The sequence below is a fragment of the Gambusia affinis genome, linkage group LG14 (genome assembly GCF_019740435.1).
Source record: "Gambusia affinis linkage group LG14, SWU_Gaff_1.0, whole genome shotgun sequence".
Lineage (NCBI taxonomy): Eukaryota > Metazoa > Chordata > Actinopteri > Cyprinodontiformes > Poeciliidae > Gambusia > Gambusia affinis.
In genome coordinates, this window is record NC_057881.1 from 22,604,336 (window position 1) to 22,631,595 (window position 27,260).

General features: G+C 39.8%; 1 protein-coding gene across 1 annotated transcript in view; it reads left to right on the plus strand.

Moving 5' to 3' along the window:
- Positions 1-4,001, plus strand: part of khdrbs3 (KH domain containing, RNA binding, signal transduction associated 3) — a 131,761-nt gene extending 127,760 nt beyond the window's left edge. Inside the window, exon 11 of the transcript XR_006372686.1 lies at positions 225-4,001. The gene's annotated coding sequence lies outside the window, so the exon portion shown is untranslated. The remainder of the gene's footprint in view (positions 1-224) is intronic.
- The last annotated feature ends 23,259 nt before the right edge of the window (positions 4,002-27,260 follow it).

Sequence of the window (27,260 nt, forward strand, 5' to 3'; positions counted from 1 at the left end):
ACAATGTCCTCAGGGGGATTCTGGACTCTCTGCCTCTTTGTGCAAATGCAATTACTGTGTGAGAATATTCTGTGTTATCTGAACCACAACAGGGTCTCCAACGTTGTGAAGATGACTCCCTCCACTTGCATTAAGCGAAGAAATGCAATGCCTGACTGATTGCATTAGCTAAAAACATGAAGAAAAGTCTCACAACGTTCTCTCTCTCTGTTTTGTCTTCACAGGATTAAAGAACAATGGACGCGACTTTCTAGAAGCATTGTCCCATCGAATCGGCGTCCAAATTCACAGAAGATCTTTGTTTGATCATTTGGGGTTGTTTTTTTGTTTTTTTTTAACATTTACAATGTGGACTGTGGTCCTTACTTCATGGCTTCAAAAAAAGATGGATAGTGATTTGTTTGGAGACGCAGAAAACAGGGCTGGAAGCTCCATCACATGCATCACACCTCGGCGTTCTCCGGAGAAAAGAGCAAAAGAAAAAGCCGTGAATGGACTTCAGCGTCCTCCGGGACTCGGAGAAGAAAAATTCTTTCAGAGCATCATTGACTCTCCATAACTTCTTCACACACTCAGAACTGTTCTGGATCGACTGCGGGCCTGAACCCGTCTCTCCCGTTTGCGGTAGAGGAGATGTGTCAAACTTTTTTGGTAGATGTTAACTGTTGCCTGCCTGGATGGATGGATGAGTTTGTGAATAATGCAGCATGCCGAGGGAGGAACGTCGTCATCCTAAAGGGGTTTCTGTTTTCCTCCCATTGTTGTCAATAATTTCAATCCGGTGTGCCCGAGTGAATTAACAACTCAAAAAGTGCCTTTCTGTGTCAGTTTTAGACATTTTTGAGCTAAAGTTCATCTGCCAGACTAGCTAGCTGTTTTCTTTTCGACTGTGTGTCACCACGATGTTAGAGACTCCTTCCCGTCCTCACAGAAGACGGCGCCCCGTTCCAGATGCATCGCTTAATCACGCTCCACTTCGGTGGATATTCCAATTCTGAAATAGCTTTTCCACCGATACAGTGCGAGCTCCGTAGGTCCAGACGGACTCATCCCTATTCCACACACTTGTAAGTTCTTAAAGGCAGACAATAGTTTTCCATTAGAGGAAGCGATTGTCGGCGGAGCCCCGGGCGCAGCCTCACACAATAACACGGCGACCCAAAGCTCACATGTCGGCCTGCCGGAGTCGACTCTCATCACCTCCAGGGGCTGAGTCCCACTCTGAAGTGGCTTAAAGACACAGGCTTATCAGAAGTAAGCTTGTCCAAGTTAATAGAGAAAGAACAGCTTATTTGATTAAGAATGCATACAAAGGAGGATGTAGTGATCTGTGGCTAGGAGACGAGTCAATTTCAGCTCCAGAGTAGAAATCAATGTGTCTCTAACAGACCATAAGACTGCTTAGCTCAGCACTGAAGTTAGACTGTGATGAACTTGTGAATAAGGGACAACTTTTGTTGAAGATGTTACATTGCCCTGTTGTGATGGTGTTTGCTTGTTTTCTTTACGATTGTGAGCGATATCTGAACTCATTGCCATGCTGTTTAGTCATGTTCATAAGGGCCATCTTCAGCCGGAATCACTGCTAGACAGCTAACAATTAATCTGACTCGATTTAACAGATACATAATCCTCCGATTGCTAGGTGCCATTAGGTTCCTCTACAGCAGGGTTTCATTTTGGACCATATCTAGATCACACACGGTTTCAAATTGTTGAGAAATGTATTGATAAAACACCTAAAATCAAACTGTTCAGTCATTAAAGTGGTAATATTATCTATTTTCCAGGCATAAAATGCCATTTTACAGCACAATCAAATAACAATGCTAACTTCAGTCTTCATAAATATGATGTATGCATCAAATATGACTTAAAAGAAATTTGACGTTGTATTTCAATGCCTTGAAGTTGGGCCTCTGTGTCTTTGAGAAACTCTTGCTCTTTCTGAAGCTCCACCCCAACAGGAAGTGAGTGACTCCTGAAAAGCTGGTCAGGCTGAAAGGTCTTCACTGCATTCATCATAGAGCCAGTCTGGGGGAAGAAACTGTCCCTGTGGTTGTTAGTTTTTTGCAAATAGTGCCAAGCTGAAGGTTAAAGTTTAAACCGTTTGTGTCCAGGATGTGTGGGGTCTGCAGATATTTAAGCTTCCTTTCCCCTGACCTTAGACTTGTACAACAGGAAATGTCAACCCTGATTCCAGAGATATAAACACCCAATTATCAAATCAACAGTGTAGTACTGACTGACTACTATTTTTATCTGAGTTTTAATACTTTTACTTTTCATCAAAAACGGTTATAATGGAATACATTATTTTATCATGCTATATTTAAGTTTGTGTACACACGAAAAATGATCATGTATAATAATATTGTGCTTTATTAGCCTCTGAAGCTGTAACCCATACGACATCGTACCCCAAACATGTTCCAGCTATTGCCAGGCTCACTTTTATAAACCATAGGAAATTACGTTTTTATTCATGTTTTAAACACATATGGAAAATGCTCATTAGGGGTGTAACCAGACTCATGATATTAAAACATGACAGTATTTCTCTTCGAGGTAAATGCTATCTTGTTAGCAATAACCGTTTGCCAGATGATGTTTTAGTAGAAGTTGCCCAAACTGCTCTGAAATCATTTGCTTGGCAGCATTTTAGGTTTCCAGTCGGAACGATTAATGGGAACAGATGGACAGAGAAGACACAAACAATATATTAGCACTGCTTGTTCAGTTGTTCAGACACTGAAGGAAGCAGAAAGCAACACCGTAACAGCCAATGGTGGGACGTGTAGCATCACAGAGAAAGCTGTCAGTAGTAACTGGTAAATGTACTCCGGGCCAGGCAGTTCAAGTTCTGAAGAGATAAAAACAAAATCCTAAAAAGACAGACATCTCGTCCTGTCTTGTCCTCTTGAACGCAATATCGTGTCTCATCTCGTGAGTTTTGGTATCGTTACACCTCTAATGTTGGTAGATAAGTGTAATGCTAAACTGTAGGTGTAACCGATAGACCCAAACCGTCAGAAATACAAAGAAAGATTTCATTTTGGCACTTTCAGCTACTGAGTGCATTATACGCCTGGAGGCCATATTGGATTTATGATCACATGTTCAACTTTTTCTGACATGAACATTTTAAAGTTCCTACTTCCATGGGGAAATAACACTTCCATAAAAGTGGAAATTATTCAGATTTCTGTTGTTGTAAAAATACATCATTATGTCCTAAAGATAGAAAGTTGAGGCTCATCCAGGTTAACAACTCGCAAATCACACACACACTCTGAAACCCATGGCAACAAACAGGATTATGCACATTAATGTATGATTATTACATTAATCATTTTAGTGATTTTTCTTTTTTGTTTTCAGATCATTCTTAATATTTTACAGGGGGAGACTGCAAATCACAGAGTGGATTTTGTTCCAGGAGAAGATGGAAAGAAAACCCCTGCTGTATTTTAATTCTTTGACTTTTCCTTTGAATCAGGCTCTGAAGCAGACACCTTCTGCTTTCTGGGCTGTAATTAACCAGAAATCTGTTCATCAGGCTGAGATTCAAACACGGGTAATCGATGGTGAATCCATGTTGAAAGCCGGCGCTAACGTGAGTTCAGGTCAGCATGTGCCGCCTCCAAAGTGGCTGCTGAGATTGAGAGGGATCGATCACTACGGGACTTCTAGTCAACAGGCCCGATCAATGGCAGCAGCACAGAACACCGATATCTGTCCAGCTCATATTTGATACAATTCCTGATTTTTCTGGGAAATAGATTTTTTTTTTTTTTTCTCCACAGCTCAAATCAAAAGAGTGCAGAAAATGAATACATATGTATCAGAATAGAGACGTTATTACAATAAAACTGAATGCCAAGTCTGTGATTAGATATCTCTGAATCGTTCATATAATGTGCTGTCTGAGCTTTGAAAATAGATTTGGCTTGTTGATGTGTTTTAAAAGTAATAAAGTTTTCATGGCTGCTGATTAGAAAGTAACGTTGTTCTGATAATGGTGTCAAATAATAATAATGATAAAGACTTTTCCTGTTTGTTGAATTTTTGGGCTCTGACTTCACTGCACTAAATCTAACAGCAGTTGATGTGTTTTCCCTCACTTCAAACTCCTTCTGCTGCATCGATATTATTTACCTTGATACGCCCTTGGAATAATAGTTGCAGATCAAATGAGTTTGTGTAGCTGAAGCTGCCTCCGACTCCAACCTTTTAAATATTGCATGTTCTCCCTCCGCCCGCCGCCGCCGCCGCCTTGCATGCGTTCCTCTCCTCATGTAAATGCTGCCGTTTCTTTAAGGTCTTTGGGCTTTTCTTCTTCTCTCTCTGGAGGCTTCCATCCTCCAGGCCGTTCCGCTTTGATGTTTTGTTGTTTTTTTTCCCTCGGCCGTGTGAAATTGGAGATTAAAGTCCGTCTGTCGGTGCCCCCGCCGCAGATACGTACGCAGATATAAACAAAAACAGACACAAGAAGTGTTGTTTTGTTTTCGCTAGAGAAAGCAGTTACTACTGACTTAGAAATTAAGAATTTATTTACATTTTGAAGCCGCTGGATAACTTCATTTCACCAGTTTTGTTTCTTTAACGGCTCGGAAAACGGCACGGCGTCAGTCGGTTGCAGGCTTTTGTTCTCCAGCTCCTAAACAGTAAACAGTCCTCTGGTCTCGTAAAGGCTTACCTTCAGATTGTAGATCTCAAGTGAGCGAATAACTTGTGCTAAAGCTACTCTGAGGCTCAAGAAGCCCTTACGAGCCCAGTTGATGTTCTGATGTGTTAAGAAGAAAAGCTGGGTACACTTTGCTCTTTATTCCAGTCATAAAAGCAGAGTTGTAGAGCTTTCTGTGAAACGGAGCCAGTTAGCTTTACGTCCTACCACTGAGGTTGTGCACATTCAAAAACTCACCAGAACTGCTAACCGTGATTTTGAACTGGTATGAGGAAATTTCTTCTGGTCGTCTTTCAGCCATTATTTATCTTTAAATTTAAGCACCACGTCCAGATGTTTTTAGAAACAATATTTTTCTCAGTTTTTGTAAATCGGGATACCTATTGTGGCACAGAAAGGCTCTACGTAGAGACGGCATGGTGAGAACTTCAAAGTCCGGCTGGATTTAAATTCAAAGAAAGAAGATACACAGCATGGCCAAAGTAGTTCCAGGCTAACGATTGTAGCTTGATTCTCGTTACCCTTGGTTAACTTCTTCATCTCACAATGATGTTTATTGGAAACAGAATCAGGAGTAAATGAGGCAAGTGTGAAATATAGAATAAAAAATGTCCTACAGTTGGTGTTGGCTTGTCCTAAATGGGCCTATAATCTGTCAAATCTTTTTTTATTTTATTTTTTATTTCTCCTGACATCCAGCTGGCATGTAAACACATTAACAGATTTTCTTAAAAGATCTAAGTTCATTTCACTAGATATTCTGACTGCATGTGGACACAAGGTGTAAATTCAAAAGAAAAATCAAAATAAAGAACTGCCCATTTTTTGCGGAAGTATAAAAACTCTAATTCTGATTGAGATTCTTTTATTGGTATTAGAAGATTAGCGATATATGAACATACAAACAAATCTGTTGGCACTCTACTTTCAGCAGACTACCATCCTTAAATCAGGAACACAAAAGTATGAAGACTGCTGTCGTCCTACCGCTACAGTGAGGGCTGAGAGCTTTTTGGGCAACAAACACTCCAGGTAGATTTGGTTGGAAACAAACTAAAGATATCTGAGAAAAACACCTCATGTCGGCTTTTAAGCAGGGCATGAGGGCGCACCCTGCTGAGAACCTGAGCAGGCTAAAGAGAAGACAGAATAAAAGCGGGATGCTGTTCTAACAGTGGCACCAGCAGCAGTGAATTACATGAAACACTCCAACTAACAACCCAGAGCCGACCTATTACTGCCACTTACAATATCAACAAAATGACACAGTTTGAATGCACCGGCCTTAATGACTTGTTGTTTCGCCCAGTAGTAGACGCACAGCTACAGTTCAATGTTAAAAGGTGATAAATAGTCGGAACAGTAGGTTTAAAGCCAGCCAAGGTGCTGAAGAGGGTTGACAGATCTCCACTCCCAATAAGGAGCAGCTCATATCGGATGAGGAGCGCATCGTCCGACCAGCACTGAAGACTCCCATCAGAAAGCTGGACGTTTCCGTTTTAGCCTGCGAGCTCTTCTAAACTACAGCTGTTACAGTTAACGAGGAGCGCTGAGGAAACTGGGACTTTTGTCGTAAATTACTAAATTTAAAAGGTCAGCCAAAGGCCATGGATGAGGTCTGCATTAACAAATCCCTCCTTCCTGCAGCACAGAGGAAACATTTTATGGTTGAGGACTTTTGGGATACTCCGGTTCAGGGGTGGCCAATCCTGGTCCTGGAGGGTCAGTGTCCTGCAACTCTTAGAGTCTCCCTGGTCCAACACACTTGAATCCAACAGCTGAATCACCTCCTAAGAGCAGTCAGGTTCTCCAGAGTCCTGCTAATGACCTCATTATTTGTTGAAGTAGAGACACATCTAAAAGTTTCAGGACACCGGCCCTCGAGGCCTGGACTTGCCCACCCCTGTTCTAGTTTGAGGGAAGCTGTGCTAGCAGTCATTGCTCCTGGATAGCTCACCACCCAATTACAAGCTAGCATAAATCATAAGCCATGAATCCACACACCTATTTAGACTGCATTACCCTAATTTACATAATGTCTAATTCAGAGATTTAGCTGCAGAATGTGTAAAAAAAAAAAAAGCAACATGTACAGTAGATGGTAAGAACATGCAACTTTTCTGAGAAAGACCCCAGCCGAGAGAACCAATGGAAGTCTGGCTGTGAGGCAACAAAGACCAGTAAAATCACCTTTTCACAGCAATTACATCAGCAATTCATTGTGGGAACTGTATGTACATACCAGCGTCACACATCTGGAGACTGATATTTTTGCCATTCTTAGCTCAACGTCAGTCAGATTAGCAGGAGAGTACATATGAACAGTACATTTTTAAGTCTTGCCACCCTACTGGGTCATTCTGACACATGAATATGCTTTGATTTCCATGAACCGTTCCATTGAAACTCTGATTGCATGGTTGGACCTTGTCCTTCTGAAAGGTGAACCTCAACCTCACTCAGGTTTTGATTGGTTTACTTCCGGGATTGTTCTGTATTTACCTCCTTCTGTCAACTCCAGTGGGAAGAAATCATCAGCACTCCAAACTTAGCCTAGAAAACTATTATTTTCCCCTATGTTCCTACAACTGCACAGTTATTACTTTGTGTTGGTCAATATGATAACGAGGGTCAAATGGGACAGAATTGGGCCTTCCAACAAAATCAAATTATAGTCAAGATTTGACATTACTTTTTCAAAGTAGGTCTGTTTGTGAATGAAAACATAGGCTTCATAATTTAGCATACAATTGTATTTTATTTTGTTATTATCTGCCATTGTAGTAGTGAGAAAACAAGACTGTGATCTTTCTATGGGTACAAACCTTTTATGTTTTTCAAACGATGCTAGTTTTAAAACTATATATTTTTGTAGGCTATGCAGATCTTTTCCCAACAGAGCGCTCTGTGAGTTAAAGCTCTGAGGATCCAGTGGGATGAGGAGAAGTGCCGACCTGTTTCTTTTCTCTGTGCGGTCAGCCGTTTCTGCCGATCGGAGCGGCGGGTTCTGATTCTGTCTCAGGATTCGGGTTGATCCCCCTGGCGCCCAGCTGAACACGCCTCAGTGTTGGCGTTTCATCATCTCATCTTATACTGATTTAACCATCAGTGCTGCTCTCCTAGCTGGACCTCCTGACCTCTGGAGGTCACCTTCTTTTTTATTTTTTTTTAGTGATGGCGAAAGGTTTAACGTCCCTGCTGTCCCCCGAACCTCTGAGGCCCCTTTCTTATTCTTTTTTTTATGTTTTCCTTGTTATTTCTGCTCAGACTGATGATAAATTAAAACATAAAATAATGCAGCTGGTGCATACTTTGACCTAAAAAAATTCTGTCCGCTCAGACACAGTTTTGTTCCCCCAACAACACACCTGACCTACATGTAGGACCTTGACTGCCGCCCGGTGCTAAAACTGTTAGCAGTGCTGCTTTGTAGGGGTTCAATTCCCAACCTGGAGGTTTCTGCATGTGTGGCTTCGTTCTGGGTACTCCAGCTTCCTACTGGCGAAACGAGTTAAACCTTGGATGAGGTTTCTTTATAAGCCTTGGAGCGTGCCGCTCCAACAAATCTAAAGCAACTTCAATCACCATTGTTACTATGGGAACGTGTTGTCACGTTACAACAGACCTGCGTATTTCATTGAGATTTTACGAGCCAGACCCACAGAAGGTAAGAATCCGTCAAAAAAATTTTATTATAAAACCTATATCAGAAACTATGAATGTTGTCACTTATTGAAGCATTAACATGTTGAATAAATTAGAATGTGTTGCAATTAGGCTAGTTTGTCAGATTATAAATGCCATGAATGTAACAACTTTTAAGAGGGTAATAAGTACTTTTCATTAAACCCGTATTTCTGAATCATTATGTACTGGTCTGGTGTAATATTTAATGTTAGCTCTAAGCAGAAAATTATCATAATTTATTCTTTAAATGTTCATGAGCAAAGGTTTACCACTGTGCCACTTTTAGACTGGAGTTGTTTTAAAATGTAGAAGTTCATTTTGTTCTCTGTTAGACAGAGAGCCACAAATGAAGAGTGGACCATATAAACTTAACTAAATATAAACTTATTATATTCTGATAATACAACCCCTTTCCAATACCTCACACTGTCTCTTTAAGAACACAGTACGACGTGATCTGGGTTACCTGGTGAGACACGCTAGCCAGATTTCACTGCAGATGTTTTTCACTTCCAGGATTCTGTTAGATTCTGGCATCAGCAGCCATGAAAACGCTGATATTAGCTGGAAACGTCAGCAGGTCACTTTTCATTCACAATTTCACACTCACCTGAGAGCAGAAACATCAACACATGCGAACGAGAGCAGCTAGTGAGAACTTGGTGTCGGGGCAGCTAACGTAAAAAAAACGCTGATTAAAGAATCAGATGATAAACCTGAGATTTTATGTTTCATAGTTCCTCCTTTAAAATGATCTTGCAGTTGATTAAAAGGTTGCAGTCAAAATAAACTCCTTATCGGTAATGAGATTCGTACAGGTCAGATTTAGGCCAAAACCAAAGCGCTCATTCAGTTTTAGTTTCAGCGGCCTCCGTTCGTTGGAGGGAGGAAGTGACATTAATCAGCTTCCACCTGGAAACAACGCTCTGATGTTAATTTGTCACAAAGCTTTGTACACACGCGTCCCTGGGGGGAAACGGTACCAGGCCTCCCCCGCCGCGCTGCGCTCTGCAGCCGCCACCGTTTAATAAATCACTCAGGGAAAAAAAACCCACTAAACTATCACATCTCCAGGGTAACCTGAGACAAGAAATCTTCCTCCAGACTTCCAGGGAGGGTCAGGCTCAAACACGAGCCTGTGAAATTAGCTTCTTTTTCTTTTGGTTTTACCCAAACATTATTCACGGAGAACAAAAATAGTTTTTTTTTTCCACAGTGACGTCCCTTAACAATACACCGGGGCTCAGACTCCACACTTAGTCTCTCCAGGTACAACTCCCTCGTAATTTTACTCGGTTTGTTTTGTTTCTCGGATGCTTTGACAGCTCGGGGAATTAAGCCACAATTTTCCCCAACACCATGGGCCTATTCACTTCAAACAAGTCCGAACAACAAGAGGTACAATTTAACCACACCGCTACGAAAAAAGAAAATACGGCTTGCAAATGATGCAAAGTGTCAACAAAGTGGGTCTGCCTTACTTTTTAAATTGGAACGGCGATTTCTCCGAGCAAAAAGCAACTCTCACTCTCTCTGAGGTAGTTCTAGAACCTTCTGTCCGCCTGCCTGTCTCGGTCCAGTCAAATCAATGAAAAGGGGAAAAAAAGGAAAACATTCGATTGTTTCATAAAGGCGATGTTCGTGTCGGGGCCAGCTCCGTGTCATGGTGGCAATCTGTGTAACATGTTCGACATGGCAGTGGACAGAGCTCAGCGCTGTCACATAAAGGTTAAACAGGAAACAAGATGGACGTTCTCGCCTTCCCGGAATAAATATGTCAAATGATAAAACAGGAAATATGAGACAACCATTGATTTTTGTGACATTTATAATGTTTATCTAAATGTTTTGGGATAGAAAGGACATGCTCATCGCAAAACGTACACAGTCGGACCATTAGTATTCACAGACATTAGGTACCACAGCTGCTGATTTTAATTGTTTAAACATTAAATACCTTTATTTACGATAATACACACAATGGAATCCATATTAGCACTACTGATGAAGCTAATATCTACAGTTTCCTTCATTTCGGCTCTTTGAGGTTCAGCCAATCTGCATCCAGGAAAATGAGTGGCGCTCCTGGATTGGCTGCTTTGCAATGCAAACTCCAGCCAATAGCGTGTCTGGTAGCATTGCACCGAGGTGATTCATCTTCCCAAGCTGCATTTACTTCTAATTATTTTAGATATGCTCTATAAAAACATCTGTGTGTAGGTGAATATTGCACAAATAATTTGGAGTTAGGTTTTACAAAACAATCTGTGAAAAGGTGGGAGTTCACAACGGTAAGGATGCATTCACACCAAGCCTGTTTAATCCGCTTTAATCGAGCTCTGGTCTGTTTGCCTCGAAGGTTTTGATTGGGGAAGTTTGAATTCGCAATCAAACTCCGATCCAGATCAAAAAAGCAAACTCTTATCTGTCTAAAAAATGTAGGTCTGGGTTCAGTTGAAGTCGACTCTGGTGCGATTCGAATGCAGACCACAGACGACTCCAAAAGCAGAAAGTGGACTATAGCGCAGGGCATTCTGGGTCAATGTGACCAAAACAAAGACATGACTATAGAGCAAGTGGGAGAAAAGGCTTGTGGTCCTTTACCAAAGACAAAAGAGAAATCCTACAATCGTTAAAATCTGACACTACTTTATGTTTGTTTTCATTCCAAGGAGAAGGAATTTTCACTCAGCGCCTTTTTCAGAAGTTTTCATGTCGTTTCCTTCACTGATTCTTGGTGCAGCTCCCCCACAGGCGAGGAGGTGAACATGTTTTTTCAAAGGGACATTAGTTTTTAATAAAAGTTAATTCAAAATATAAAAATAAAAACCAATCATTTAAAATCTAATTTACAGTATGCACAGAATGACATCTTGGAATTGCATCCAAAGCTTCTGGCATGTCTGTAAAATATGTACTACAGTATCAAACATTACAAGATCTGTTTCTGGAACATTCTATCAATTAAAGGTGTTCTCTAACAGGAGACAAAACGGTGTGATGGAGAATGTAGTGTGAGAGATCTGATCGGTAATATTCTCCACTTGACCTCCAGCAGTAAAGTCCTAAGCTCTGAAATCATCTTCTGAAGAGTTCACTGCTTTCAGTGGAGAAAAGCCGAGCACTAACTTTACAAAAGCAGAGGAGAGACAGAAAAAAAAAACTGAACTATGTTCCTTTGTTCTTTGATATCAGCGGCTGTAGCCTGAAACTGGTTGGGAGCCAGCAGACGAGTGTTGAAGACGGCGTGTCTGACTGAAGGCGCTTTCTGGGAGAGGCGGTTGTGTAAAGCGTAACCCTGGAGGAGACGGGGGCTCTGGCAATATGTGATCTCGGAGTGAAGCGGGCTGAGTTCTGCTCCGCGGGGTTCCGACTTAATTCCAACACATCTATCACGGAACGGAGAGGAAAATCAAATGAGAAAACATGTAAATTCATCAGGGGGAGGAACTCTGAACAAGTCTTCCTCTCATTCTCCTCCGTAGCCGTTCATCAGGAGACATGGAGGCTTTTTTTCCTCTTCATTTTCTCTCCTAATGTTTTGGTCAATCAAAGAGGTTACCACTTTAACAACATGTCTTCTCTCCCAGCCTCATCACCTGTAAACTGCTTCCTCTGTCAGGATGTTGCCTCTATCCTTCTCAAACTAAGGAATTTTTCTACAAGATGCACCTTTTTTCCAGTAATCGTTTCTCCTGTGCCTCGCGTGATCCCTACCAAATTGGATTCCACAAAAATGCAATTACTATTAATGCCAAAGAAACAATTGACTTCCCTCAGATCTAATTATATATCACAAAAAGAGCAAAATTGCCGACGAACAAAGCGCGGGGGAAGATTGACGGGGGATCGGACCCACAGAGAGTCTATCCAAAGAGGTTTGAGTCCGGGCTGAATAAGAGCCGGTCGGCGGAGTTTGATTGGACCGCTACCGTCCGTCGGTAATGAGAGCTTTGTCTTCTTCTCCATGTATGGGAAGTGGGCTTTAGAGTAGATCAAGTTCAATTCCCTCATCTTCTGTCAAACAAAAGGAAAATGAGCAAAGAGGATGGCTGAGGGTTTGAAAACACCAATTAAAAGAAGTCAAAGTGATCCGATTCAAGGTTTGTTAGTGGCGGCGGGGTTCTGCTGGTGGGGGCTCACCATGGATAGATAGGGTTGGACATCACGTCACATATTGCTTTGCATTGAGTCAGGAGTATTTATGGTCAGGAAAATAACACAAAGAATCTGACAGAGGAACCAAGTGGTTAATCGTCAACACTACGACCCCGAAGCGTCCACTGAATCGGCGCCGTTGGCGGGAACTCTGACGCCAACGCCAGGTGTTTGGCGAAGCCCCCCCTCCCCTCCCCACTGCAGACTGGCCTGCTGGTTAATCACTACAGGACTCCAGCAGGGCGGAAAGCTCTCTGCCAGGACAAACCCAGGAATAACAATGAAGCTTTCTCAGCATGTCAGCGCCGCTTTTAACCTTCGTCGCTGAAATGTTTTGCGATGCCATTTGGCTGCCTTTAGTGCTTTGCTGCGTCACTGAGTGAGTGCTTGAAAATGCCAGTCGGGTTGAGGGTGGCATGGGGTCGGTGGGGGGAGGAGGGGGTGGACGTGGCAGGTGTGTGTGCAGGTTGTGTGTGAGCGGCGGGGGCGGCTTGGGCTCGGAAGGCAGCCACACAACCAGAGCTCCAGGCCAAGCAATTACAGAGCGGTTCTGTATTGATCGGAAAACCTCTCGGACACATTAGGACCGTCTCGTCTGGCCTCAAAACTCCAACCACGTTCCGCCTTTTTGACTCCCACTGTTCCTAACCTGACCTGGTAGCTGACTTTAGGAAGCATTAGCATGAGTCCTGAAGGGGCTGCCGGGGAGGCAGGCTGCTATCAGGCTGCTATCAGGCTGCCTATATTTGGTGGCGGAGCGACGAGGCCACAAGCTGTCCCTACCAGGATGCTTTCACACCGGATAATTGACAGCACAGATTCTCACTCCTTCGCACTGCCAGACTGCTGGCCATAATTCAACTTGGGACACGCTCATTAACATAGGTTGGGAAAGTGCTGTCAGCCAAGTGCCCTGCCATCATGGACATGGTGGTATATATACTGTGAGCAGCATAAACTGTATTTTCAGTGGGTGCACCATAAATGAGCTGTCGAATGACGAGTTAAACAGCCAGAAGCAGACGAAGCCTTTAATTAGGCCACTGAGTGAATCCTGTAATTATTCGTAGCTTAAAAGATCAGCTTTATGACACAAAGTTACAATATCCAGGTTTCTATCAACAGGTTTTGCTGTGCTATTTTTGAAGCATCCTATTAGAAAAATGGTGAATGGCATTTTGAATTATTGCGTTAGAAAAGGTTGAACGGAGATGGCAGAAATTCAAAATACCTGCCTGATTTTTGCTCGCTTGAGGAGGTTTTATGGAGTTTCTGAAAAAGAAATAATCCGCCAAAGTGGAGATGAAAACAGGTTTGCAAATTGAGTTCTGGCGTAGCAAACGTTCCCCTCCAGCACAGAGGGGAGGACTGTAGCCTAGAGGGGCCAGACGAGAGGCACCGCAGGCTGGGACTGGAGAGGATGAACAGAACCAGAGTCTGAGAACAGGCGCCAAACTCAGAACCATTTTTAAAACCCAACCCTCCAGTTAAGAGGTTTAGAGGTCTTCATTTTCCTGAGATGTGTTTTCTGGTGGATTCGCTCCAAAGCAGAAGACAGACACACGCTTGAATGTTTAACTGTTTTTTTTTTCTTCTTGCGACATTTTAAAAGTTTGCTCAAAATTCAGAAGACAATTGCATGTGAACAGTTGTCACAGTTTCAGATTGTACTGTATGTGAAACTAATTTATTTGTTTTCATTTATAAATAAGAGTGAAATTCTGTTTATTATTGTGCTTTAACATCAACCTCCCAATGGGGCTACAGGTGGAAGTTTGTCACTTGGTTATAATCTCATGTAGTTACACATGTTCAGTGGTTCCATTAAAAACAACAACTATAGATCTGTGTATATCACTCACTGTGATATAATTGATCCTTTTAAAACACACAAAACAAAACATGCTCTTTCTTCCATATACAACTGTTTCATTTTGAAATTCTCTTGTCACTTCTTGTCTTTCTACATTTTGAGGTGTGAATAACTGTAAAAACAATCATCTTGTAAAGTAGTACATCATTTAATGCATGTAAAAAAATATATATATATATTTTAAAAGATCTGAATCACCTAAAACAGCAACAGGCGACTGAAATTAAGTTCCAGGATGTCTGGTTGTTACATCACTTGAAAGGTTTGAAATAATTTCCATCGACCTTTCCATGTCTTCAGATATCTTTAGCCTCCTTTCTGCTGCCGTGACCAAATCAGGAGACCAAACAGTTTTTAATGTAGTTACTGTAAGGCAGCTGATACAGTTAGAAAAAAAATATCTAGATAAATGCTTGGTCTTTCACTTTTTCTCACTTTTGTAAACAAATTCCCGAAATATCCTAATCCACTCCATGTCTATAACCTTGTGCTAACAAGGTTGGACATGTTTGTTAAAGCAGCAAACCTAAGACTCGACTTTTACTAATGAGAAAATACTTGCCTGCTTACAGACTATTTCTGATTACAGCTAAAGGTTGTAACAAGGCAAAGAGAACCATCTAAATACACAAAGCACATTAATGATGAGTAAAACTAACCTACGTGACCTTAAGGGTTTGTTGAGGGACAAACCCTTGTTGAATCATAAATTCATTTTAGTTAACCCCATTTTTAGGAATCTTTGACTTTACTTTGCACTGTATGCACAAAACTCACATATGAAGCATTCACAGCAGCTCCTTTTAGTTTGCTTTGACCAAACTCTTAAAAGTCCGGTTCGTTTGTGTGTGAATATGTAATCAAATTAAAACAAAATTGAACTCCGGTCCACCTAGAAACCTCTGTCTGGGTTCGGTGGACATGAACATGCATATGTGAACACCAAACTGACTGGAGACCGCTCCAAAAGCAGGAAGTGAACTAAAGCGCAGGGTATTCTGGGTAAATACAACCAAAACAAATGCTTGTGTCTAGTGCTAGCGGGAGAAATCACTTTCGACCTTTTTACCACCAACAAGAGAAATCCTCCAACCACTGAAATCTGACACACCACTCCATTCTTGTTTACATCTCATGAAGAAGGAAGTTGTGTTCTGTTTCTTCTTCAGAGGTTTTTGTGTTGTTTCCTTCTGTGGTTCTTGGCGCAGCGCCACCACAGGTGAGGAGGGGAACAAGGTTTTCTAAGGCTTTTTCTTGAGGAAATTTAAGGAGGTTTTGAGAAACAAAGTCGGTGGAATCTACCAGCATGTAGAGCTTTTCTTTGGAAATCCTCCAGTGTGCAATTAAAGAATTATGCAAAGAGGATTATGGGTGAAAACTCTGCTCACAGACTCATGACAATTATTGTTGCCAAGGGTGACACAGCTGGTCAATAGCTTTGGGGAGGAATCCGGTTTGACACACGGCCAGGTTGGTTTTGATAGATTAATATGTGAAAATTATTATTTGATAAATGCTTTTTGTTTTGTATTTGTAATCTTTAACTTTTTCACTTTGAAATATTTGAAACTTATAGTTGTGACAAAAAAACCCAACAAAACAAAAAACAAACTTGTCACAGCAGTGGAGAAATAATTAACAAGTAAGACGGAGTCAAAATGCGACCTCCTTTTTCTCACCACCAGCCACGCCACAAGCCCAAGTCCGTTGCTATGGCAGCATCAGATGAAAGTTTGACAAGGATGGCATACATTTTTAAAGCTCTTATTGGCAATGCCTCAAAGGTAGCACCTCCTGCTGCCCTCCCCTTCAGCTGCTGTTCAGCCACATCAGTGTCAGGCCGCCGGCTCCCTGGAGGAAGGCTGCGGCGGCGGGGGCCGGCTGCGACTCCAGAGCCTAATTGGGGCCCGAGGACGGCTCCCTCTGCTGCTGCAGCTGTGCCGCTGCTGGCTGGCAGTGCCGTCACAACCTCTGTGACTAGCCAGAGGTCAGGGGGTCTGCGGGTGGCTGCCCCGCCAGAGGACGATCGGACCGGGATGGCAGCGCCGTCCTTCAGACCGCATGAAGGCTGACTGACGCCCTCAGCTGCTCAGGCAGCTTCTGGTGCAGAACATTTCAGCAGAACGGTAGCTGGTAAGAACCGGGCTCCCCGCTGGAACAGCGGAACCACGATACACATCCTTGATGGAAGCAGATCAACTCGAGTACAAGAGGCCAGAAGTCCTCTCAGTTTTTGTTCAGATGGGATTTAAAGTAATTATTCTGATCAATTAAACTAAAGAAACTCAGCGGGTTTGGAGGCTGAGCCTTTTTTTATATTTGGGATCATTTACATCAACCTTAGTTTGGTCACTAGCTTATCGGAATATAAAAGAGAGAGACGGCTGCACTGAACCCCATTGAAAACCTCCTGGTTATTCCACCAAGAAATGATTTCTGAACTCCGTTTGTGTGGAGAAAATCCACCATACATTCAAATATGCAGTTCCATTTGTAGGTTTTAGTAACCATTGAAATTGTATACTTCATAGTTTCTCCATTCTGTAAAAAGAGCAGTTTAAATGCTTCGATAAAAAACTCAAAATGAATGTAACATTTTAAACTTCTGTACGTATGAGAGCCATTTTAAGTTTCTAAATGAATATGAACTTGTTATTTTGGGGGAGGTTTTGTGTGTTTTTTGCATTATTTGAGTAATTAAATGATAAACTTCCTACAGTAAATATTTATCTAAATTCATAAGTTTCATTCTTATCAAATAATGGTGACATTAAAGACCTTAAATGACTTTTATTTGGCTGATGAAAACAAAATGCTGCAGACTGCTGGTCCAGATGAAACACATTTATTGCACTTCTAAGCAAAATGGGAAGAAAACAAATTACTCAAGACTTGAAGAATAAAACGAGCATGAATATAATTTATTTGTAATGTATTTGTGAATAACATAAATCTGACTAAAAAACATTAATAACTTTGATAGACTAATATTAGATTTAAAAACAAACAGTTCTGTAGTTCAGAGTTTATTAATGACAGCATGTTGTACTGAGACTCTGGAGCCCATTGGCTGGTATCAATATGGATACCTGATGATGTTGGACCTGAGTAAGACCAACTAAAACTGAAGACTGATCTCTCTTTGCTTGAGCTCCCATTTTGTTTCCGTTTCCATTTGCTGTTCTTGAATGTGGATGAGTTTAAAGCTGGTCTAGATGTTCTGCTGGAAGCTGCAGCGTTGTGGCCAGAGGCAACAAGTTTACTTCCAACCCAGCACTTAAAATGGCATTAATCTGAAAACTGTATTTTTACTTTAAAACATGTCGGGGCTCCAGGCCTGCAGGGCAAACACAACAAGTCTGCAGTCCTCTGCAGCGCCGGCTCCCGTCTGCATTCACACACGTCAGCGACCAACAGCAAATACTGAGCACCGTGGTAAAAACACTTCCGGCGAATTAGTCTTTCTGATTCAACAATTGACATTAATTCATGTCATGCCGATATGATAAGGTGGAGGAAATTGTTCTGGGAAGAGCTGCTGCTGCTGCTGCTGCTGCTGCTGCTGCTGCTGCTGTGTCAGTGTGTGAATGTTGGTGGTTCTGTTTTTATTACTCTCTTGGATCCTCTGCTTCAGTGTAATGCAGCAAAATGTGTTTTTATATCTGAATCTCCTGAAACATCAAGTCAACAGAAATTAGTTTGTCTTCTTAATTTCTGTTTTTCTTTCTTAGATTTTTTTTTCTACAATTCCGATATATAGATATCATGGCCGTCGATGGGGTGCCGTCAAGACCAATTTATGTTAGTTTATGTTTGGTTTTTATCTATTTCACAGAGAAAAAAACTCCAATTTTTAATAGCATGAAACATTACAGAAGCAGTTTTCTGTACTTTTCTGCCACATACGACCATTTTATAACACAATCAAGTAACTATGTTAACTTCGGCTGTTAAAATATGTTGTATATCAGTTCAGCTGGGTTACAGTTCCGTCAGATGTTTGCTAATTGCTGCTGGCTAGTCTGAAGGAGCTGAATGGGGGGATCTGAATGGAGGGCTGCTCTGGGGTGCGAAAGCTTGGAAACCACCAAGCATTTTGCACAACTGAATGGTTGTCATGGAGATTAAAGGATTTGTCAAACATGAATGAAAGAATCAAGGCAAAACTCCAGGTACATTTGTGATGACGGAATAACAATATAATATAATGTAAGACAAAGAAAAGTCAATTTTACATAACAATGCCCCTTTACATGATTACAAACTGTTGTAATAAATGTTTTTTGTATAGATATATAGACATAGATATGTAGACTGCGATGTTCTATTGCTCTAAATGGAAACTGTGTTACTTTGACAAAGACATCCTGCTTCTCCAGAATATTTAGAACGACACTGTGGCCACATTGTGGCAACACAGAAAATGAAAGGAAGGTGCACTTTTACTTTTACTTTCTCTTTCTTTTTTTAAGTTTTGTAGATGTTGTGTTCCTTGTTTCCATCCCACTGCCTGTTTTTTGTAATCTAAATAACCTGATGGGTCTGGGATCTGATTTTCATCCGTTTCTGGTACTTCTTGTGACGTCAGTTGTTAAGGTTCTCTCCTCCTGGCTGAATTCAGAGAAATTGGTAAATTACAGAAATTTCCTCAACAACAGCAAGAATAAGCATTAGAAAAATCAACTGAGAAACTTTTATGTCTTAACTTGTTCCCGTTTACAGACTCTCCTGACCACAGAGCCGCTGTGTGTTGCCTCTCTGTTTCCCTCTGATAAGGTCAGGTCCAGAGATCTGCGAGCCGTTTCTGCTCAGAGTCGATCCGTGACGTCCTCCTGGGTAAACCGGCTGCAGGTTTCATGTCTGGGTTCAGAGCCAGAGAGTCGCCTGACCTCATCTGGCCTCACCGCTCCGTCCAGGAGCTCTGAGATCCCAACAAATAAAAGTCACAGTCCTGGTTTTCTTCTGTGAGCTTTAAACATTTCCCAGACACAGTAAGTTTGCACTTCAGGAGTTTACAGGACCAAGGTTTTATTTATTGAAATGTTTGTTTAATAAGACCAGAGAGTTTAGGCCTCCACTTTTTAACAACGATAAATAATATTCAAAGACAGAAAAAGCTCTGGGACTGATTAATCATTTAAAATATTTTCTTAGGTTGGGGTTTAGCAGATTTGTAATTATTAGAAAAATGATTTTAAAGGGGCAGTGTTATGTAAAATACATTTTTTTGTTAGCTTTACATCAGGTTTTAACGTTATTCTCTCATCAAACACACACCTGGAGTGTTGCCTTCATCCTTTTATGCGTGTTGGTTTATAAACACATACGTTATATATTTATGTTTGATGTGTTGCAATGTATGGAAAGCAGCAATCATTTGCATATTTTGCAACATATTTCAATTTATTTCACAAATACATAACATACAGTCTAATACATGTACAATTCAATATATTTACAACATATAATAGATTAGAACATATGTTGGGAAAGTAATATATTAGAAAAAATTACAATACATTTCCAGTAATACATTGGAATATTTTCCTTTTGTTGAGGATGGAGAAGAGGAAGACATAGTTATGTAGATGAGAGGTGAGGTGAGATCTGACTGAGGGTGAGGTTCAGTTAAGAGCCACATGAGAATTTTTTTTTTTTTTTTTTTTTTTGTCTACAACAGGAAAGATTTTGGCCATTTTTCCCCTCTGGCATTATGGTTAGAATGGTTGCTAGGCAGCAGCATGGAGGAATCTGTTCAGGTAGAAAAGGCCTACTTGTGAAAGTCACGCTTCACTATTGGATATAGATGGTGGATGTTTTAATCTTTTCTTAGTTTCTCACATCTCACGAAACCTCCGGAGCATCCTGTGGATTCTCCGCTTTATGTGAAAATCTGTGAAGTTGTTCAACATAATGGCTCTGTTTATCAGAAAACGCCACAGGTTTACGTCTCTGCTCGACTCGATGGAAAAGTTAACTAAAAGCGAGGGTCAGAGTCGTTTGGTGACAATTTAACGGTTCTTGCCGCATTGATCGCTGGGTTTACAGAGTCCGTGAGCCAGATCAATGCGGGCCGGCGATCACATCCGTCATAATCCTCCGAGCCTCTCAGACGCACAAATCTGCCGGCGTGCTACGCGAACGGGGAGCCGCTGGGAAGCATCCGTCTTTGTAAACAACATAGATTCACCTAAACAAAGTATCAATAAGAAGATAAACCTGAAGAAGACGCTTCAGCTGCTCATTTATCCCGGGGCTGGAAACCGAGCTGAGCCTTCCACTTACAGGCAGTGATTACTCCATTGACTGGGTGCAGGAGAGGGGCTGTGATTTATTTTTGTTTATTCAAATAAACATTGTCACTGCAGCGGTCTATGACAAACAGTCTATTGAACTGCTGTTATATTAAACAAGTTATTCCTCAGACACCTTTCTTTTCTGTTTTCTTCAGATGAGGCTGGTGAAGCGAACACCAAATGCATTCCACTGTTCCATGGATGAACTCAGCTTCACCCCAACAACAAATGCTGGAATTATCAAATAAATGCTCTTTAGTTGTTATTTCTGTATTCATATACTTGAATGTGCACTTTAGCTACAGACTCATCACTTAATGTGACATTTATGCCACAGCGATCGTAGCAGGGATATTAGATTCCAGGTAGGCAAAACACTCTTATCTGACTTTTTTGTGTTTCATGTTTTTATTTATTGGCCAATTTATTGTCATAATTGGCCAATAAGTTTCAACATTTGTTCCATTTTCAGCTGGTGTGGTTCACTTTCACACTTCACCGTGTCAAACAAATCAAAATATTTGAAAAACCTGTTCCACTCCTCGCCTGTGGGGGCGCTGCTCCAGGAACCACTGAAGAAAACACCACAAAAATCTCTGAAGAAGAGAGTGAGTGCCACTTCTTTCTTCATGTCAGATTTTAGTGGTTGTAGGACTTCTTCTTTTGTCTTTGATAAAAACAATATTTTTCTCCCTAGCGCTAGAGATGCCTGTTGGTTTTGGTTATATTTACCCAGAATCCCCAGCATTATACTCTGTTTCCTGCTGTTGGAGTGGTCTCTGACTCTTTTGGCATACACGTATGAATTTGAACCGATGCTTAGGTTTGTAGGCGAACCAGAGTTTGCTCTCCAAATGAGTCTGACGTTATAGGTAAGCAAACTAGAGTTTGCTTAAACAGGGCTGGTGTGAATTCACCCATAAAGCCAAAAGAAATAAATAAATCTTTGGGAAGTTGTTATGTTACAACTGGGAAATATATTGTACTTATCTAGGATGCAGCATTAGCACTGGGCTAGTTTAGATCATCTTTGTCTGGTAGGTTCCAGGTCAACTTTGGTCATGACAAATCTCACGATGTCGTTAGTTGTGGAGAGCCACAAGGCTTAGCACTTGGGTCACATATACACACATTTCATCAGCTATAATGCTGACCTGTACACTCCAATGTGGCCGAGTTAAGAGTTCTGCAAAACAGAGCCGGCCAGATTTTCTCCTTAGCAACGCACAAGACTCATTCAGTTATCTCAAACCACTGGTGGTTATGATTTCATCAAGAATTATACAAATAGGGATCAGGTTTAAAGGCTGCTCCCGTTTCATACAGCGCAGGCATGTGTCAGACTTGTTCTACTTAAGGTCGGGTCTCTTGTGAAATCGGAATACTTGTCTCAACGTTGTCTGTTTTGAAAACAGCACTGTGTAACTTTTCTAAAAATAAAAATGTTTTTTAGATATTTATTTAAACTGTCACCATGTTGTGACATTATGGTAAGAAACCGATAGTCTGCGACAAAAATCGAGCTCCTCTGCAGATTCTTCTTGATAGCAAACAATGTCATGAATGCTAATGCTAGTTAGAACTGCCTCCTATGACGGCAGATAAGCGGTTTTGCTTCTCCAGTTAACTCATTTAGCAGCGCTTACAAGAGACAGATTGACGGCGCTAAGCCCCACCTCTTGGCTCTGATTGGTTGTTTTTTTATCAGCCGCAGTTCATTTCTTCAAATGTCAGTAGCAGTTTAGGCAAAAAAAGGCATAGGATATTGATCTTTTCACAGATTGTCTGTCTCATTTTATACTGTCACAACATAGTGACAGTTTTAATAAATACATTAAAAAAAAGAAAAAAAAAATTTAACAAAAGCTACATACTACAGGCTTTATGTAAAAAAGTGTCTGTTAATGGGGGATGGATCTGAAAGCTGACCGAGAGTTACTTCCTGGTTCCAAACATTGGCAGGTAAGATATTTACAGCCAGCAGCGAATCCTTTAATGTGAGTCTAACTTTCACAGAAAACAACATAAAAATTTTCTTGCAGATTTATTTCCTCTGTTTTATGCTGTTTGTCATTTTTCCAAGTGAAAGTGTAATTCCCACAAAAAATGAATTAAATGAATAAATATTGAAACCACCTTCCTTCATGTGCGGCAAAGGGCTTAATGACCGAGCAAGCAGGTATCTGAGAGGAGACATTATCATCCAGGAGGACGAAAGAACCATTAGAACCTGATTAGGTGGAGGAGAGCCGGATGGAAATCACTCCGGAATCTTTTTTTTTAAACCGTTAATTAGCGGTTCTGTCGGCGCGCTTCATTCTGCGGGGATGACTAATGCGCCGCGCTCTCCCACTGCTCCTCATGACCAGTTGCTACATCGCTGTCACATTAGCATACGCGGCTCTGACAGCAAAGAAAAACCCAACCGCCTATTAACGTAGCCGGAACCGCGCGCGCGCGCGCCGCGGCCTCCGTCTGAAACCAGACATGAAGCTAACAAGATGGCCGGATAGAGTCAGTAATTGGCTGACTGTGACACGACTTGCAGTAAGTTATGCTGACATGCGAGTGAATGCGGAAGGGGAGAATGTATCAGCTTGCACCTCTAATGCTGCTCTGAAACCTAACGGAGGTTGTATCAAACCTCCCGCTCGGATTTAACTGAAGGCTGAAGAACGGCCTGTTTCACATCCTCTCTTCCAAATAAACAAATCCCCTCTTCTTCTTCTTCTTTTCTATTATGGCGGATCACAAGCAACTTTAAGGTGCATACCGCCACCTACTGTACATGAGTGTGTAGCTGCATTACTTCACATCTATTAAATTCTATTTTTTAATTTTGTATTCTTAAGATAAATAAACAATGCTTTCCTTAATTTGTGAATATCTGTTATGTTTCCTTCATTTCCTAATATACCTTTTAGATTCCATTCATGCCCTATACTTCTAACTATTCTCTTTAATTCTTTCCTTTTGTGTTCATATGACTTACAGTTCATCAGAATGTGTTCTACATTTTCTTTCTCTCCACATCTCTCACATTTATCATTATTTTTCCTCCCTATTAAATAAAGCATGTCATTTAAGTAGGTATGACCTATTCTTAATCTACTAATTATTATTTCTTCTCTTCTGTTTCTTTCAATAATGCTTCGAATTTGAACTGACTTTTGTACTTCATATAATCTTCTTCCTTTCTTATCTTCATTCCATATTTTTTGCCATTCCTCCATTTCTTTACTTTTAATAAGTGATTTCCCTTCCCCTTTCCCAAAAGGAATTAACATTGCTATTTCTCCCTCTAAAGCCCTTTTAGCTAATTTATCTGCCTTTTCATTGCCTTTTACTCCCTCATGTGCTGGCACCCAACAAAACCAAACATCAATGCCACCCCTATATAATCTAAATAAAATATGATGAATTTCTAATACCAGATCTTTTCTATTATTTCCTTCTCCCTTGATACTTTCTACTACTGCTTTAGAATCTGTGCACACCACCACCCTGTCTGGTCGAATCTCCTCCACCCACTGTAAGCTTAATATAACTGCCACCATTTCTGCTGTAAAAACCGACAATTGATCTGATATTCTTTTAGAAATACATTTTTTAAACTCTGGAATATATATTCCTACTCCCACATATCCTTTTAAATTCTTAGAACCATCTGTATAAATTTTAAGATAATTATTATATGTATTTCTTAAATAAATATCAGTTTTTATCCCTATTTCATTTAAATTCCAATCATTTTCATTATGCTAATTTTCAAATCTACATTAACCTCTGGTATTAACCATGGAGGAATAATGCTAGTTGGATTAAATTGAGCTATTTCCTTGTCCTCCAATCCATACATTTTAATCCATTTCCTAATCATCCATCCAAATCCATTACTTTGGAACTTCACATATTCCCAACAATTTTGTAGAATAGTTGAATTCACATGATCATCTATATTACTTTTAATTTTCATCCAATATGCTAAAGCTAGTTTAATTCTCCTCATTTCCAGAGGAGTTTCCCCAGTTTCAATTAAAAGAGCATTAATAGGTGTTGTTTTTATTGCTCCTATACATATACGTAAAGCTCTACACTGTAATCTTTCTATTCTTTGTAATGATGTTTTAGCTGCTGCTCCATATATAATACTGCCATAATCTATTATTGCTCTCATGAGAGCCCTGTATATGCTTAATAATGACTGTCTATCTGCCCCCCAATTATTTCCAGCCACAGCCTTTAATAGATTAATAACCTTTTTACACTTGGTTTCTAATTTATCTATATGTATTTTCCATGAGTAAGAACTGTCCAACCATAAACCTAGATATTTATATTCTGTTACTCTTTCTAAAGTCTGTCCATATAATGTTATTGTTTCTATATTAATATTTCTCTTCTTTGTGATAACCATATAACAAGACTTGCTTGCTGATAATTTAAAACCCCATTCATAAGACCATTTTTCTACTTTACTAATTGCTTTTTTAATATTTTCTACCACATGTTTAATATTTTTCCCTTTCATCCATATGGCCCCATCATCTGCATATAGTGCAGATTTTATACATTATCAGTATCATAAAAATATCATTGATCATAATATTAAATAAAATTGGACTAATTACACTACCTTGAGGTATTCCATTTTCAACATTAAATTCATTTGAATAGTCATTCCCAATTTTACTCTTATTTTTCTATCTAGCAGAAAATTTGCTATCCAATTATACATTCTCCCACCTATTCCCATCTGTTTCATTTTTTAAGTAATCCTTCTTTCCATAGTGAGTCATATGCTTTTTCTATGTCAAAAAATACTATAATCATTATTTCCTTCATTTTTAAAGCTTTCTCTATGTCATTACTGACTCTAGTTAGAGCATCCATTGTTGATTTTCCTGTTCTGAAACCACATTGGTATCCATTAATTAGATTATTCTTCTCAAGGAAGTATCCTAATCTATTAACCATTATTTTTTCCATCCATTTACTTAAATGAGAAGTAAGAGCTATTGGTCTGTAGTTATTTGGACAGGTAGGATCTTTACCTGGTTTATTAAATGGTAAAATTATTGCCCTTTTCCAACTATTTGGTATCGATCCTTCTTTCCATATTTTATTAAATAATTTTAATATTAATTTCAGTGTTACTTCCGGTATCTGTCGAAACATAGCGTAGCATAATTGGTCCTCCCCTGGAGCTGAATATCCTGTCCCTTTCAATACTGTTTTTATTTCTTTCATGGTTATATTCATATCTAATGTTGACATAGATTTTTGACATTTTTCTAGTGAATTTTATGATTTCCTAGTTTTTGAATCATCTGCCTTCTATGAGTATCTGTCAAGTGATCACCACTATGAACTGCGCAAATGTCTCTCCTAATAACTCTGCCTTATCTTTATTTAGAACTAATACCTCCTGTCCTCTAACTAAGGATGGAATATTAACATTGTTCTTTTTCCCCATCATTTTTCTTAACATTGACCAAACATTCTGTAAATTTATTTCTGAACCTATTGATGAACAATAGTCTCTCCATGTTTTCTTTTTTGCATCCTTTATGGTTTTCCGAGCCTTTGCTCTTTTCCTTTTATAATCAATAAGGTTTTCTACTGTTAAATTTTTCTGTAATATTTTAAAAGCTTTATTACGTTCCTTAATTGTTTTACTACATTCATTATTCCACCAAGGAACTACTTTCTTCTGACCTTTCACTTTTATTTTTGGAATGCTATAATTTGCAGCATTTAAAATATGTTCTACTATTTGATTTGTACATTCTTCAATATTACCTTTTAATGTTACTATATGACTTGTTTCTTCACATTTTGTTTTAAATTTAAACCAATCAGCTTTATTAAAGCACCATCTTATTAATGTTAACTCTTCTTGTCTATTTATATTATCATTAATTATTGTACTCACTGGAAAGTGATCACTCCCTAGTGTAGACTCCCATTTAACATCCCATTCACATGCACTAACTAGGCAGTTAGATATTAATGTAATATCTAAACATGAAACTGTATTTTTATGTATATTTACTCTTGTACCTTTTCCATTATTAAGACAAACTAATGACCTTTCATCCATTAATTCTTCTACTATTTTACCATTATGATCTGTCTTCTTGCTACCCCATAGACTGTTGTGAGCATTAAAATCTCCACACCAAACTTCTCTTCTATGAATTTTCCCTATTTCCTTAAATATTTCACTATCAAGATTTTTACATGGATTATAATAATTTATGATTTTAATATTTCCGTGTTTCTTTAAATTAAATATTTCTATATTAATACATTCTAATTGTTTATTTAATGAGTTTTTCTTATAAGCTATTCCTTCCTTAATTAAGGTGGCACATCCTCCACCACTACCATTACTTCTATCCTGTCTTTCTATGTTATATCCAGGAATTTTAAAATCTAAGTTTGAGTTTAACCATGTTTCTTGTATACATATTATATCTGGTATTATTTCTAAATCATAAATATACTTTTTAAATTCTTGTCCATTAGCTATTAAACTTCTGGCATTCCATTGAAG